We start from the raw sequence: 16,698 nt of genomic DNA, 5'->3' as shown, positions 1-16,698 counted from the left end.
CCCATTTTAAACTGTAGGTCCAGTCCCGATTAGCCTTACTGTGCATAAAGTGGACTTAAAACAACAAATCAATCAATCAATCATTAAAACATATTCTTGTGCTCATAATATGCAGAATGTATACGATTTACTTCTATGCCATGTACAAATATCAGTAGATAGTTCTTTCTCAGATAGCTTTATTTTCACCCCAAGTTTTATTCAAAAGCAGTCAATTTATTGATTGTAAAATTTGTGAAAGAGCTCACTTGAATTACTGCGTAAATAATTTGGCAGTTGCAAACACTGCTGGCGTAATTTGAGCTGGACCGACCAGGAAGCAGGGTGCAGGACCAAGGTCCGTCCAATCTTCCCTCCCTCCCTGAGAAAACTCTTCACGGGGGTGCAGAAATTCCACTGCCCCAACTCCCAATGTCAACTTTTTTTACGCGTTTTACATTTCGCGAAATCTAAAATAATTTGTAATATAATATGATATATATGGAATTTAGAACAGTGATAATAACTTCTTTTAGTTATTTTATGACTAACAATTATTATTATATTTGCGATCTTGTTTACGTGTTCATGAAGACAAATATTCGTTACTAGTTTTTGCTGGTAACGTACCCATAGATGAATCCTTCTGCTTTCGGTTGAAGTCGGCTATTTTCGGGAATCACGCAAGCTCGGAAAGCACAGCTTTTTGTAGAAGCTTTGTGGATGGGTTCCACCACAATTTCACGCTTCGCCATGTGACTCCTTCGGAGGCCTTATTTTCCCGCAGAACGGCTGCAAGCATTGAGGCTGGTGCTTGCTACAGAGCTGCTGGGGGAGTTTGCGGCCGCATTTTTTCGCGAAATCGAGTGCGATGGAAACTAAATACGGTTAGAACATTAAGTACATTAAATGATATTCGAATTATGCAAGCAGTGCTTGCATTGCTTGTACTATATCTTCGCCTCTGGTGTGCCTGTAGTGCAGCTGGTAATTAGGATATATTATTGCGATGATTGCATTTCTGCGCACAGGAGATTTGAGGCGACAGGTGCTGCCATCTGCGCAACTAAGTGCCGTACTACCCGAGTCGGAGAAGTTCCCGAAGAATGTGACCGCTTCTGCCATCTATGGACCATTAGTAAAACTACATGCTCAATAACCTAAACTTTTCACTTTCCGAATTGCTTACAAAATTGGAAACAACTTTTAAATTATCGTTTATCATTTTGTGCGAATGATGCTACAAATGTAACATACTAAAGACAGTAATTAGTACATAAACATGTTTACTAGAGACAAAATATGTTTCAACGTGTTGCATAGAAAGTGATAGCGATTGTGTTCGTTTCCTCCATGCCTCTGAACATTGGCGGATTGCCGGATTCAGCGTGAAGGAAGGGCGCACAGGGGCACATGCCCCCAAAAGCGATGATTACGTATTTTTAAAATACAATGATAACATTATAACTCAACGAACAAGGAAAGCAGTGCATCTATCGGAAATATCTATCGGATTAGGTGGTAGATCAGCATTTGCTGAACCTCCCCCAAGAATAAAGAAATTGGAAAATTGTACCAGTGAAAATCGACTCTAGAATATCTTAAATTCAGGTCGATAAAGTTAATATCGACAATAGTTTTAACACCAAGGGTTAAAATGGTTCCGGTTCGATATTATTTTTTTCAAATTTCTCTGCATTTTCCTTCTGAACTATAATTGTTAACACTCTTTAATAGTACATATTATAGCATTTATATAAGCTTCCTCTCTACGTGGAGGGCCTCCCCGATGGCGTAGTGGTAGCGTCGTCGCCTTGTTATCAAGGGGTCCCGGGTTCGATACCCGGTGGAGGCACACAGTTGTTCGGGTCAGACTTAAAACTGTAGGTCCAGTCCCGATTAGCCTTACTGTGCATAAAGTGGACTTCAAACACGGACTCAATCAATCAATCTCTACTTGGAGATGCGTTGTTGCTGTGATGGAACTTAAGATAGTAACGGCTTCTATGGTGCCTTCATCCTTGTGCTTCGTGATTCTCTCTTTACTTGTTTTATTTGTAAATTATTATGTCTTGTCGTGCCTTGTGGATTCGATTCGATTCTTTTCCTCCTGCATAAGATCTCTGTACACAAATTCTGGTTATGTTTTTACGGTCACTCAATTTTCTTTCATACTTTCGTATTTTATAAGTTCCTTGATTAACCTAAAGTTATAAATGTGAGCTGGGCATCAAAAATGAAGCTAAAATCAAATCGTTCTTACGGCATGCTTTTTATATTTCTGATACTAAGCTGAGCCCCTGACATTCTGAAGGATAAATAAATCTAATCCTTGATCATACGCAAAATAACAACATGGAAATATCCTTCACTTGCACAAATTGATTCTTTTCATAAAATTATTAAGACAAAGTATTGAGGATACGTGCAATGATTTTTTTAAAAAAAAATTCCGGCTTGGCGAGCTGAGTGACATTCACGATGTTCATCTACTTAAATCTTAAAAAGGGGGAAATTCCTGAAGTCTTGTGTCTCCGTACACGTGCGGTCTATATTTTTAAGGCGCCGTGCTTTGGACTCCGACTGCGGGACGGCATGGGTTCGAGTCCGCCTGGGCTCAGCCTCTGGGTTCTCGGCCTGTGTATAGGACCGGTGGCAACCCACCATCGTGAGGAAATTGGGGAGCTACGAGTGAGTAGCGTAACCCGGTCACGGATATCTCCTATAACGACTGGGTGTTCGACGTGCTGACCCCACGTCACCCCATTACCGGTTGAAGATCTCCACACCTCTAGGTAGGATTGTGGGAGGGTGACTGGCAGTCGGGAGATAGGCCAAGGCCCTTCGAGGCCTGTCGCGCCACGGGTTATTGTTTTATTTTCATTTTGTGTCCAATGTTTTATATTATTTGATGTAAATATTTTAATATTAACTTTCACTTGCTGCTATTGGCCGAACAGGGTAATTTTTATCCAACCTCCACCAGTTGGCGCGACCATCGATGCCAAGTCCTAAATTTCTATATAAAAAAAATAGTTTACGTCTCTATTAAATATTAATAATCAATTCAGTCTATGGGCCACTAATTTTTCTTTATGCCACAGTTATGTGGAAGTGTAAGGATAGCGGAAAAACATCAAAGTGGCAGTTAATAGAAATGTCGGTCAATCAAAGATGGCGGATGTTGCTTTCATTTTTTCGAGACATTCGAGACGAGACGAGACTTTTCAAAAGCCGTCCCGTCCCGTCTCGTGTCTCGTCTCGAAAACGAGACGAGACACGAGACGGGACAAGCCTTTTGAAATTCGAGACGGGAGGAGACGGAATGCCTTTCTCGTCTCGTTTTCGAGACGAGACACGAGACGGGACGGGACGGCTTTTGAAAAGTCTCGTCTCGTCTCGAATGTCTCGAAAAAATGAAAGCAAAATTTTTAATCAGTTTCAAATACTTGTTTGCTTGGAATAAAGTATTTCAATTAGAAACGTTGATAAGCGTGTATTAAGTCAAAATAAGAAGACTATTCTAGAGAGAGGCATGAATGAATACCTAAACTTATTTCCTATACTCTTTCGAAACACAGCGTAACTCCCCACTTTTAAAAAAAAATATTCCAGGTTAATAACTTTATGTTACGATAGTACTCCAGATACTAATACAATTCTGAATAACATGAAGTAAAAGGGCAGGTAGAGAAGGTGGAAGGAGGGGCCAAAAGATCGTGGAATGTCTGCGTCCGAGGTTTATCTTGTAAAAATAGTCTCAGCTCTAAAGGTTGGAAAGACGGATATGGTTTTTTTTTATTATTTAATTTTTACATCAAAGGGTGTACAGAAGTGATTGTTATTTGGAAGTAGGAAAAGCATTGTGGGAAACATGGCAGTACAAATTGATAAGAAGTTGTTGGGAAAGTTATTAAGGAGTCCAAGATATTAGCAAGACTAAGAGAAGGAGATAATTAGGGACAAATAATCTTGCATTATTCCACTCCGAACAGATGAGAGCTAAAGAGGAGGAGAAAATACTGGAAATTTGGAAAGAACTAATTTGGTGATTTTAGTGTTTACAGGGAACCACGACAAGATTTTACCACATGATTATTTGCACGGGTTGCGAAATTATTAGAATGTTATGGAAATTTCGGATGTCTTTGTTGAGAAAATTCTTGTTGTTTCCCTCAGGCATTCTGCAGGTGGTTGGATTCGATTTTTTTACGTCCGTTTGAAGATTATTTCCAATGTTTTTTTAATCTCTTTATTTCTTATTTCAGGAGAATACTATTCCTTGGATTGTAATAACGAAATACTGAGGCTGATATAGAATAGATTTCAAATGAAGGAAGTGCACTCAGTTCTCTATAATCGTCGTAGAAGGAAACTTTGTTCTATGAGGGGACTCGCCGATGGTACAGTGGTAGCATCGTCGCCTTGTAATCAAGGGGTCCCGGGTTCGATACCCGGTGAAGGCACATTGTGATTTGAGCCCCACTTTAAACTGTGGGTCCAGTCCCGATTAGCCTTTCTGTAAATCAGATGAAGGAATATTGTAGCTGTTCTTTTTATTCTGTAAATTTAGCCTTCAAGTTTATGAGCAAAATACATTTAGTATCTACTGTCTACATTTTCACTCGTTATTAAACACATTTCTCAAAGTAGTTTTATCGAACTTCACAGGGAAGCTGACAGCAATGTCAGGGTGGCGGGAGCTTGTTTACGACCACGGTGTATTCCGAGACTATTTTTCGCCGTTCCCCACTGACAAAGGTTTCGTTTTGAACAATGGACACCGTTGCTTCAGGGGCAAACACCAAACATAGGGCGAGGTTAACCTGCAGTAGCGGGTACGTGCCATAAATCCAGGCCTAAAGTAGGAATGAAAGTTGATGCAAGGGAGGGGCAATAAAAATTCTGTAATTTGGTTTGCTTCCTGACAGGAAGTTTTGCAGGAAAAGCTGAAAAGGAAAACGGCAGACTTTGATTGAAAGAGGGACAGTGAACACAAGTTATTTGTATTAATCGCCGACACACAAGCTTCCATTTCGAAGGTGAGGCTATCAGCAGCGAAGTTATTAGAGGGTTGGAAGCAGTGACGACGCCAGAGGAGGCAGGGGGACGCCCCATGTCGGACACTTCGCCCCCCCCGGGCCCTCCAACTGAAGTTAATTAAATATCGAATAATAAGAGAGTTCATTTATAAGAGTATGACGATTTTCACCTTTTCAAAGTGGTGTATTCTGCATGATATCACTTTTCTGCTTATAATACCAATTTGATTAACAAATATTAATTTGCTTCGTCAAAGATTCGAGCGCCGACCTGGGCATAGGGAATTTCTCATTCATTTATGTCCTGTAATAGCCGAGATTAACTTAAGTTTTAACCAGTCTTAAGAACTGGGAAAAAGTGTTGAATGTGGATGATTTTAAAACATCACGAATATTTTCAGGACCACAAGACATCATCTGTAATACGGGCAAATTATTCTAATCGTGGTCGTTAGTAACAACGCTAATTATTAAAATACATTCAAAGTTGATTCAAGATTTGGTTGGTTGGTTGATTTGGCGTTTGAAGTCCACTTTATGCACAGTAAGACTAATCTGGACTGGACTTATAGTTTAAAGTGCCTCCACTGGGTATCGAACCCAGGACCAAAGGTGATCGGAGAAAAACCAGACACTACATGTCAGTTGTTGTGGATTCATCGCGGTTTCTTACTATTCAGGGACTTGAATTTCGAGATGATGAGTCTGAGGAAACCTTAACAAAGGGAATTTCTTCGATACTCTTGAAGTTAATGAGGGGATATTATTTGGAAATGTATTGAACGTGACCCTTAAAATGCAAATTACACTTAAAATTAGATTCAAAACATATCGCGGGCAGGTAAAGGAACGCTTATTAGGATTTGCCACTCTTCAATCATTAGATGCAGGTTCGCTCTTTCTCGTACATATCAAAATCGAAGAACTTCTTCCCACGAACTCCATAGGTGCCTGTAATTGGGTAGCACAGACATACGTTGGAGTGGTAGAGTAAAGTAAGTATTGCCAGGGTCAGAATATTTCTTGAATTATGAGATAACTGTAACCTTTGTCTAATTTTTTAATCCTGTGATAACATTTCCATGAAAGGTGAAACACAAATTTTGCCCAAAACTCTTCAGCGTTACGAAGATGGTTGTCCTTAAAATCTTTGAAAAGGCTTGCTCGAAACAGGATGCTGGATGCAAACTGCCTCATTTGGCTGTTCTTGCCATTGAGAAGAAATGTCAAGTCCTGGACGTACCAAAGGTGCGCAATGTGTTCTCCAAAGCACATAGAGCAGAATTCTCCTACAGGAGAATTGCACTTCACTAAGTGCCTCACATTGTTTCTAATACTTAAGAAGATTCATTTCTTCCAACGTCACGTATATTTTGCAAGAAAATTAAACTCTTCGAAGCATTATTTTCATCATTTATATTATTATCTTATAACTTAAATATTTATATCAGTAGTTTCATCTCAAGAGAGACGATGAATTATAAAATTCTGAATGTCTTTCAATACCGAAATAAGCCACTAGAGACAACGCAACTTACCAATAAAAAAGAATTAATGTCTTTATTAAAATGAATCATGTGGAGATAAACTCGTAATCAAGAAGTAAATTTAGGCAGTAAACGTCCACTCTAAATAAAAGACACACACAAAACACCATACATGAATATAATAATAATTATAATAATAATTATTATTATTATAATTATTATTATATAAGTATATATATGTGTAGTGTTTTCGAGCGTTTTAATGTGACTGCCCCCTTACAATATTTTGTTTCCGCCCCCCCGGTCACATTTCCCTGGCGCCGTCACTGGTTGGAAGTAAATTTATTAGGACGAGGAAAGTAACATTAGCTGTTCACAATGTTGCACCAAAGGACGTGATATGTGCTACTGTTTGTATAAATGATAGGAAATTTAAGCAAAAAATTATAATTGTTGAGACTTGAGAGTTGTTTCCTTCATTTGATCTTAGGAAGAGGTTTTCTGAGACAGAGTGGGATTATTTTACACATACATGGGAAAGGGTGGTTGTTTAAAGATAGAGACGTATTTTGCACATTTTTTAAAAGTTCAGATAAAACGAGAATTTAGCCTTACTGTTATGAAAAGAAATAACGCAGTACGGGGAAATAATAACTTCACATTTTTCGCACCTGGTGGGATGAAACACAAGAGTATTGCAGGAAGTCTATGAACGAGGATGAAGAAGGATATGTGAAATTTGACTTACCTGCGGGTGAATTAGTTTATTCTAATATTCTTAAGGTTGATTTTTTTTTTAAGTCCACTTGATTCACAAATAGGCTAAATCGCGAGCCGACCTACAGTTTAAAGTGCGATCCGATCCACCTTGTGCCTCCATTGAGTATCGACGCGAGGACCCTTCATTACAAGACCCCGACGTTATTACTACGCCATCGGGGAGGCACCCAATTTACACAAATATGTTGATTCCAATAACACGTTATATGCATAATCTGATAATGATGCACTTTGGGTGCATCTAAACATATTTTTTTCAACTATAGCATGTCTAAAAGAATCATTGAAGTTGGGATTTTTATAACTTCAGGAGGCACGGCTCTCTAACGTGCGATATAAAATTAATGCAGGTTTGCCTTCCATACGTGGTGGTTTTGTCACGTTTCTTCGCTTCGTAAAACATACCCTTTTGCAGCAAAGGCTTCTTGCATCCTCCTGGGGCCTTGCTCTAGCTAAACAAAAAATATATTTGTTTAGCATAATCGAGGGTTACATATTCCTGCCGAACTTACTAGAAAACAAGGATTCTATTGGGATCATACTGCTTTGAATGACAGTATCAATGAAGTTTTATGTACGCTACTACTTATAATAATGAGCATAAAATATTAATCAGGAACTTTATTTTTCGTCAACTGGATGTAGCAAATATTGAATTCATCACCTTTTTTGACATTAATTTTCTTGCCAGGACAGCTGTTTTTATGCAGATTTTGACGATCTTAACTACACGTAAGCTAGATATTAGCTAATATTCGTGCTGTTATATTACTATTCTTCTACCATCTTTGTAACATGTCATGCAATAACAATAATAGAATTGATTAATTTACATATTCAAGTGAATAGACCTATGAATTATATTAATGCATTAATTTAAACATTTGCTTAATTGTTGTCGTTAATGTTATTATTATCATTTTTTTCTGAAACACTTGGCTCAGACACCCTCCCCCGACATATATTTCTAGATGCGTGCCTGCCGAAGGATAAATTAGATCAAGCGGTGGTGGTACCGGACTTACAGGCTAAAGGGAAAACAAAGAAGTATGTGCGTCATAAGCTGGGCATAAGAAACAGCACAATATCACAAATAAACACTTTTTGAAACTTATGTCATAGAAGATGTTTAACAATATTAAGAACAATAAATGCTTTCTATTTGTAATATAATAAATATTGAAATTTTAAATAGTCTTTTGTGTTCGTGCTACACATTTTAAAACTTTTTTGTTGCTCCCCATCGCCAAGCTTAGAATTTAAAGAAAAAATGTACATTTTCATAGTGCACGGAAGTTCGACATTCAGAAAGAAAGAAGGTATATTGGAAAACATTTCAAGACTTCCAAAAGGTATAGCAGTAATGAAAAAGAGCACTCACTTATACCGTGTTTGTTACAACCTGTCCGGCATCCCGCGGTAGCTGATAGCTGGCTTTTCTAGCATAAACCAAGCGGTGTTGCTGCTGAAGACCGCCTGAACTCCGTGCTGGGGAAAGCCAAAGCCAGGCAGCAAATTAAAATACGCAACGTGGCAACAACGTCTACGTAAGTTCCTCTCTTCTGGCTTCCATTCGCTCCTCGCTGCCCAGCAGACGACTTTTTCTCGTTTCTCATTGGCACCAAAACTGTCGAGCGATCGCTAGCGCGGGAAACGGGACAGGTTCTAACAAACTTGGTATAAATGTACGATGGATAGACAGTTGTATAGTTGTATAAAGCGAGAAAAACCACAAAGTAGATTTCATAAGATACCTAGCAATCAGTGACCAACAAACTGCATTTTTAATATTAATGTCCTCATGATTAACGAACCTTATTTATTCTCACCACGCAATGGGTAAAATATTTGGAGCTTTATCCCACTTTCCGGAAAAATATTTCGTGTTTCTGCTACTTTTGACTTTTGTTGGCATGATATCCCGGATCACTTTTACGAGACGAGACGGGACAAAACGAGACGGGACGAGACGAGACGAGACAGAACCCTTCGAGACGGGACACGAGACGGGACAAACGAATATTTTCGAGACGAGACACGAGACGAGACAGCATTTTCACGAGACGGGACGGGACAGACCAAAGTCTCGTCTCGTCTCGTCTCGTGGGCAACACTAAATGACACCCATTGTAACCGTTATTGAGCATCGAATAATATCTTATTGTTTGGTACATGTAATAACATTTAATAATAATAATAATAATAATAATAATAATAATAACTAGCAATGAATTTTATTTATTTCTTACTGGAGTCCATGGAAGAACTTCATTAATTGAAATTATAATTTTGGGTGCTTTAGCACTTAGGTTATTAGGCTATTTATCGTTTTAAGAAATGGCTCAAATTTCATGTTACATTCCATTTACAGAAACTGTAACATGATCTACTGAAACAAATCTAAATTTGAGTTAGATTAAAAATATAAACATATCAGTAGACTTAAACATGTTGATTTTCGGCCAGTTGTGTCTTAGGTGCGTCAACTTTTCTCAAATTACCCCGAATTATATATAAGCACACTGTGAACAGTTCGGGATGAAAATAAATGCGAATAAGAAGTAAGCAATGGTAATCGGAAGAAAGCAGAGGAAAGCAAATTCGAATATCAGAGGTAAGAGAATCGAACAAGCAGACAGCTTCAAATATCTTGGATGCATCATAAGCAGTGACAAGAAATGCAGTCAAGAAATGAAAGTGAGAAAGCAAGGGCGACAAATGTTTTCTGTGGATCTATGAACAAAGAACTGAGGAAAAGACTCATGAAATGGTTTGTATTAAGTATAGTTCTATATGGTGCGGAAACATGGACACTCAGAGCAAGTGAGAAAAAGCTCTGGAATTGTGGTTATGGAGACGAATGGAATAGGTGAAATGCACAGAAAAAGTGAGAAATGAACAGTGTTAGAAAGAGTTGGGGAAAAGAGATCAATGGTGGGCATAATCGTGAAGAGAAAAAAGATAATTGGGTCAATGGATGAGAAGAAACTGCATCCTAAGGGATGCTATTGAAGGGGTGGTCGAGTGAAAGAAGATTCGGGAAAGAAGAAGATACCAAATGATTGACGACATCAAAATGAATGGGTCCTACGTTGCTACAAAGCGAAGAGCCGAAAATCGAACAGAATGAAAGTTGCAAGGAAAGACCTGCCCCTGGGCAGAAGACAATGAATGAATGAAAACCAGTGGTGGCGATCAGGGAGGCGAGGGGGCAGTTGCCCCCCACTTTTTGCCACTTTTGACCCCGTACTACGGTAAACCTTATGTACCAAGGGAAATTGAACTGTCTTTGCCCCCCCCCCCCACACTTGACCCCCTAGTTATGGAACCAAATCGGCGCCACTGATGAAAACGCATATCCTACTAAACTTCATTTGTTTCACTATTAAACTTATAGGAGCCATACTCTACAAGGAGCTCGTCCGCGTTTCCTCACATGACCTCATATCTTTATCGCTGCAATTAGAGAGCTTAATACGACCATTACCAAACCAAGATTCGCAGTCAAGCCCTGAATGCTAATGTCCACATAGTAACGTCGGGGGTTGATGAGCCGTTTCGGCTAATGCCTGGCGACCACCAAGCCGCAAGTGTCAACCGTCACGTCGCTTGCATTCCTGTCGGCGCCTTTGGGGGGCAGTATGTCGCCATATGATATCGCCATTTGCTCATAATGCTCCACTAACCCGCACGGAAGTTGACAGACGGACAGGTGTGTCGTCAATGCGGGTCGCTTCCTGATTGCCAAGAGCGCCATCGTGAAACAAGGGACGATTCGATTGCATTGTCTTCGGGCACTGCCTTCAACCAATGCTTCTAAACGCACACGTTGTCACCTTCATATGACTGGAAGGAAGGTAGACCAGGGGTTTTCAAACTTTTAGCAGTGGGGGCTCCTTCTGGTGCCAAAATCTGCAGGCGGCTCTCTTCATAATAATAGATAAATACATGTGATGTGACCATGAAAGATCAACCCAAAATCTCCTCATGTGTTTATTTGTTGTTGGTACACATACAAGTAATGAAAATATAATGTGTGTGATTAATGCAGGTAGTGTCTAATTTTTAAATGTTTATAAGCTGCAAGGACGTATTTAGGGGGAGTCCAGGGGGTCCGTACCCCCCGAAATACTTACAAAGTACAAAAATTAAATAATGAAAATATGCTTTTCTTAACATTTGTTATGTAATCAAGGGTTATTTATTAATCTGCGACTTTAATTTTCGTCAATTGAATCTAACATTTTTTTTTTAAATATTCAATTCGTTAGCTACTTGGCATTGATTTCCTTTCCAGGGTAGTTGCTTTAATACAAATTTTATCGCTCTTAACTATACGCTAGATAATGAATACATGCTTTTATATCTCTATTCTTATACCGTTTTTAATTTAATAATAGCAATAGAATGTTAATTTAATGTTTATTAATTAATATTATTTGAATTTAATGTAATTATAATATAATTATTTTAATGTAATTATAGTATAATTATTTTAATTCAAATGTATAAATTATTATTATAATTTCTTAGACACTTGGATCGGACCCCCCCACGAAATAAATTTCTAAATACGTGCTTGATAATCTGGTGTCATTTCATTCAGCGATACGATATTCATGAGATAAAAAGGATAAATACAGACAAGAAAAGCTGGATAATAAATGTTAAAAGCAGGCATACAGCAATGTTTGGATTTCCTCGTTTAACTGCAGTCCTGTTTCTTTTAACATCATTACTTACACTTACACTAAAGTCAGTGCATGATGTTCGTGCTCTTGTTTAGAATTTTGAGTCATACAAATTTGTCATTTTATTATCAAAATGTTTGTGGCTTAAATACTAAACTAACGGATATGTATCTGAGTGTGTTAGCGAACAATTATGACATAATTGCCATAACTGAAACTTGGCTTACGGCTAATGTAATGAATGGACTCTGAATTTAGCGATAATAGGTATGTAATTTTTCGTCAGGATATAATGGATGAAAGGGGTGGAGGTGCTTTAATAGCTGTAAAAAAGTAATTATTATGTAAGAAACATAGATGTTAATATTGAAAATGTTGAGATTGTATGCATTAAGATTGGGTTTGAAATTTACTCTTTAATTGTAATTTGTGTATACTTAACGCCAAAGTCAAATGTTATAGCTTATCAAACATTTTATGCATTTATAGAACATATATTTAATATATGTAGCTGTAAAATTATAATAATTGGAGATTTCTTAATATTCCGTCTATTATTGAGTCGACTCATGATTTGACACAGGGGAATCAAATTGAAATGGAATTGCATAATTTTGTGTCTCTGACTGGTCTTTCATTTATTTATTTATTTATGCTTTGCACTTCTACAGAGGATTGAACCTCCAATTACAGAAGGCGTACACTGTGTTTGATTAATACAATAGAAATTACATGGAAATATACAAACACATATTCATTCATTCACGTACAATACATATAACATACAACATACAACATACGTAACGCATGAGATATATATACACTTATCTACATACATTTAGGCAAGAGGTTTATACGTAATTCACAAGTATTGCACACTGTAAATGGTAACATTTATATTAAACAATCTATATTCTAGCAGAGTTTCTATAGCACTGAATCTATTATTCTTTTATATCTGTCAAATGAAAGTGAAACATCTACACATTGGTTGTTTGCAACAAGGATATTGTAACTGTGACACATTCTATTTATTGGTGAGTTTCTATATTTCTAAGTTTTTGAAATTTTAGAAGTTAGAATATTTCTATTATTATTTTTCTATTATTATTTTTCTTATATTGAATTGTATTTGACCGAGAAAGGAGCTGTTGTCTAAGACACCATTAATTGTTTTATACAAGCACAATTGTTCTAATATTTTCCTCCTATTACTAAGACTCTTAAATCCAAATATGTCAAGCAGATTATTATAATTCACGTTATTTTGTCGTGGGGACATATCATATTTTTTTGTAAAACAGATACCTTAGGAACCTTTTCTGAATTCTTTCTATGCTATTTTCGTACGATCTATACATTGGAAACCAAATAACGGATGCGTATTCAAGTCTACTTCTTACTATGCTATTATATAGAGTTGTAATACAATGTATAATATTAAAATCTCTAGAATTCCTTATAACAAAACCTAATGATCTGTAGGCCTTATTTACCATATATGATATGTGTTCTTTGAAGGTCAAAGCAAAATCAATAAAAACACCAAGATCTTTGATTAGGTTCACCTCTGGAAGTAATGTACCACAAATTGAATATGTACACCTCAAATTATTTCTTTTATTCGTTAGTTGCATAAAGTAGCATTTATTTGTATTAAATGTGAGATCATTTAAGCAGCTCCAATCATATAGTTTCTCTATATCTTCTTTGAGATCTATTGTATCGTCTAGACCATTAATTACTTTGTACAATTTAATATCATCAGTATACAAAAGAATTTGTGAGTTCTTAACACAAGTTGGTAGATCGTTTACATACAAAATAAATAAGAGAGGTCCTAGATTAGATCCTTGTGGGACACCGGAGTTTACAGTATATTCACATGACTTTGATTCTTTGTAAGTTACATATTGTCTCCTACCCTGAAGATATGATTTCAGTAAATTCAACATATTATTTGTCAAACCAAAGCCTGATAGTTTTTGCAGAAGAATATAATGGTTGATTTTATCAAAAGCTTTTGCACAGTCAATATAGATTGTGTGTACAGCAGATCTACAATAGAACGCATTATATACATCTTGCACAAAATTTGTTAAATTGGTTGTAGTAGATCTACCTGGAAAAAATACATGTTGGCAATCGCTTATGTAGTTTTTGACATGTTTGAATATTCTTGCATATAAAATTTGTTCTAACACTTTAGCAGGTGCACATATTACACCAATTGGTCTATAATTTTCAATTCTTGTACATTCACCTGATTTTAAGATTGGGCAGACTTTAGTTAATTTTCAAATCTTGGGGAAAAATTGTGTTTCATTATTAAATTATAAATAAAACACAATGGTTTCTGAAGCACTTCGATGCAAGCCTTAATTACATATGGAGGAATTCCATCTGGTCCACTGGATTTTTTCGGTTTACATTTTTTTACTGCATACCAATATTCCTTGTCAGTGATCCCATAATTAGTGAGTGAACTAGATACCTTTAATTCAACTTCATCGGTAATTTTATATGTGCTAGGATATTCAGCATAAACAGATTGAAAGTATGAAGCAAAGCTGTCAGCTATAGTTTGATTTGTTTGTAAAATTCTGCTGTCATGTATCATAGTTTGATTTGAATACGCGTTTCTACCCTTCGTATTATGTACATAGTTCCAAAATGATTTTATATTATTACTAATGCTTTCCTCGGTTTCTTTAATGTAGATATGGTATGCTTTATTTATAATTGCCTTTGCCTTTTTGCGAGTTTCTCTATATTTTGTTTTACTATCATCAGCGTATTTCATGCGTTTTCTATGATATTCCTTAAGTTTTAAAGTTTTAATAATTTCTCCAGTAAACCATTGAGGGTATTTGTATTTTCTGTGGACCTTCTTCTTTGGTACAGTGTTATGAAATACAGAGTTCACATTTTCATAAAAATAGTTTACAGTCTCTTCCACTTCACCCATGCTAGTAATGGGAGCCCAGTTTATGTCTCGTAACATTTCGTATAATGTTAAAAAGTTTGCCATCTTAAAATCTAATATTTCGACTGGATTTGGTTTCAACACATTTGTTGATATTTTAAAATGCACATTTAATATTAAAGCCGGATGGTGAAGATCTTCCTTGACAAGAGGCATCTCATCCCTATTTACGATGATATTGTTATGTACATTTGTTAGAATTAAATCTAGGGTTCTACTATTGTGATTTTTAATATTTTTAATAGAATGTAAGTTATAAAGATTCAAGAAATTGTCCAAACTTCTGTAACAAGTTCCCCCTGTTTGCAGGTTACAGTTGGAATCTACAATTTTCGGCAGATTAAAATCAGCAATTACAATAATGTTATTATTTTGCAATCCTTCGTAGTCTTCAAACAGATCATAGAACGATATAAAATCATTCAGAGTTGAAGAAGGATTGAAGTATACAGCAATTACATAATATATTCTATTATTTAAGTATACTTATACACATAAAATATCCCTATTATTGTCTAGAATAATATTATCAGATCTTATATTATGTTTAATAGCAATTAATACGCCTCCTCCTCTCTTATTTTCTATCCTGTCATGTCGGAACACATTATAGTTATCATCAAACAATTCATTACTGTATACACCACTATTTAACCAAGTTTCAGTAATAACAATTATATCGTAACTATTCACAATATTATTTACGTAAAACTCATGTGTTTTTGCATTTAGACTTCTAACATTTTGATAGTAAATGGAAATGTCATTTGAGGAAGCCATTTAAAGTCATGCCAATTTAGTAATATCTTCAATTGTCTTTAAAACAAAAACATTCCTGTCGCCTTCTCTTTTTCTTAGTTTAATCGTACCTGAACTGTCAACCCACAAGAATGCATAATTTTTCTCTCGTCTTATTTTTCTTGCTTGACCATATATGGTCTTACGAAGAAGTGTTAAGCTTTCGTTAATATGTACACTGTCATTACCAGAAAATCCTACATGGGTACAATTAAGATTCCTTTTAACGCTTCGTTTTTGTACAATTTTCTCTTTATCTGCCCGCCTTACAAACTTGACTATAATACCTGCTGATTTTTGATAGGGAAGTTTCCTTAACCTATGGCAAGTGTCTATCATTCCATTTTCCACTTGCATATCTAGAGCCCGTCCTACATTTTTCACAATTTCATAAGGATCTTCATTTGGGTTTTCGGGAATGCCGAAAATTTCCACTGTATTTCTTCTCCCGTATTGTTCAAGTTCATCAAGCTGCAACTGCGTCTCCTGAAGTTGTTTCTTGAGTTGAGCGTTCTTCTCTTGCAGCCGTTCTACCTGTCCAAGACATGTGGCGATGGTCTCGGATTGCTTTTTTATTAAATCAACATTTTCATCCAGTTTTTGATGAGCATAATCCAATGATTTGCTCAATTCCCGCTCTGTCTCTTTATTTTGCTTCCTCAGTTCCTCCACTTCCTTTGATAGCGTTTGCAATAGTTTGTATATATCTATCATAGACGGCTGACTCATTTCACTTGGTTCCGAAACACTTTCAAGAGATATACTTCTGCGTCTATCCTTTACACAATTTTTACAACGCCATACTTGTTTCATAGAATTTATAAATTCTACATCTGCGTCTTTCAGCTGAACAACTGTATTTTTGATAAAAGTTCTTGTCTCGAAACAGGTTTCGAACACACCGCATACGCATTCATGCCGAACGATTGTGCTCC

The sequence above is a fragment of the Lepisma saccharinum genome, chromosome 19 (assembly GCF_977018435.1).
Source record: "Lepisma saccharinum chromosome 19, izLepSacc3.1, whole genome shotgun sequence".
In the NCBI taxonomy this organism is placed as follows: Eukaryota; Metazoa; Arthropoda; class Insecta; order Zygentoma; family Lepismatidae; genus Lepisma; species Lepisma saccharinum.
The sequence above is the reverse complement of the archived record's forward strand: the minus strand, read 5'-3'. Positions refer to the sequence as shown.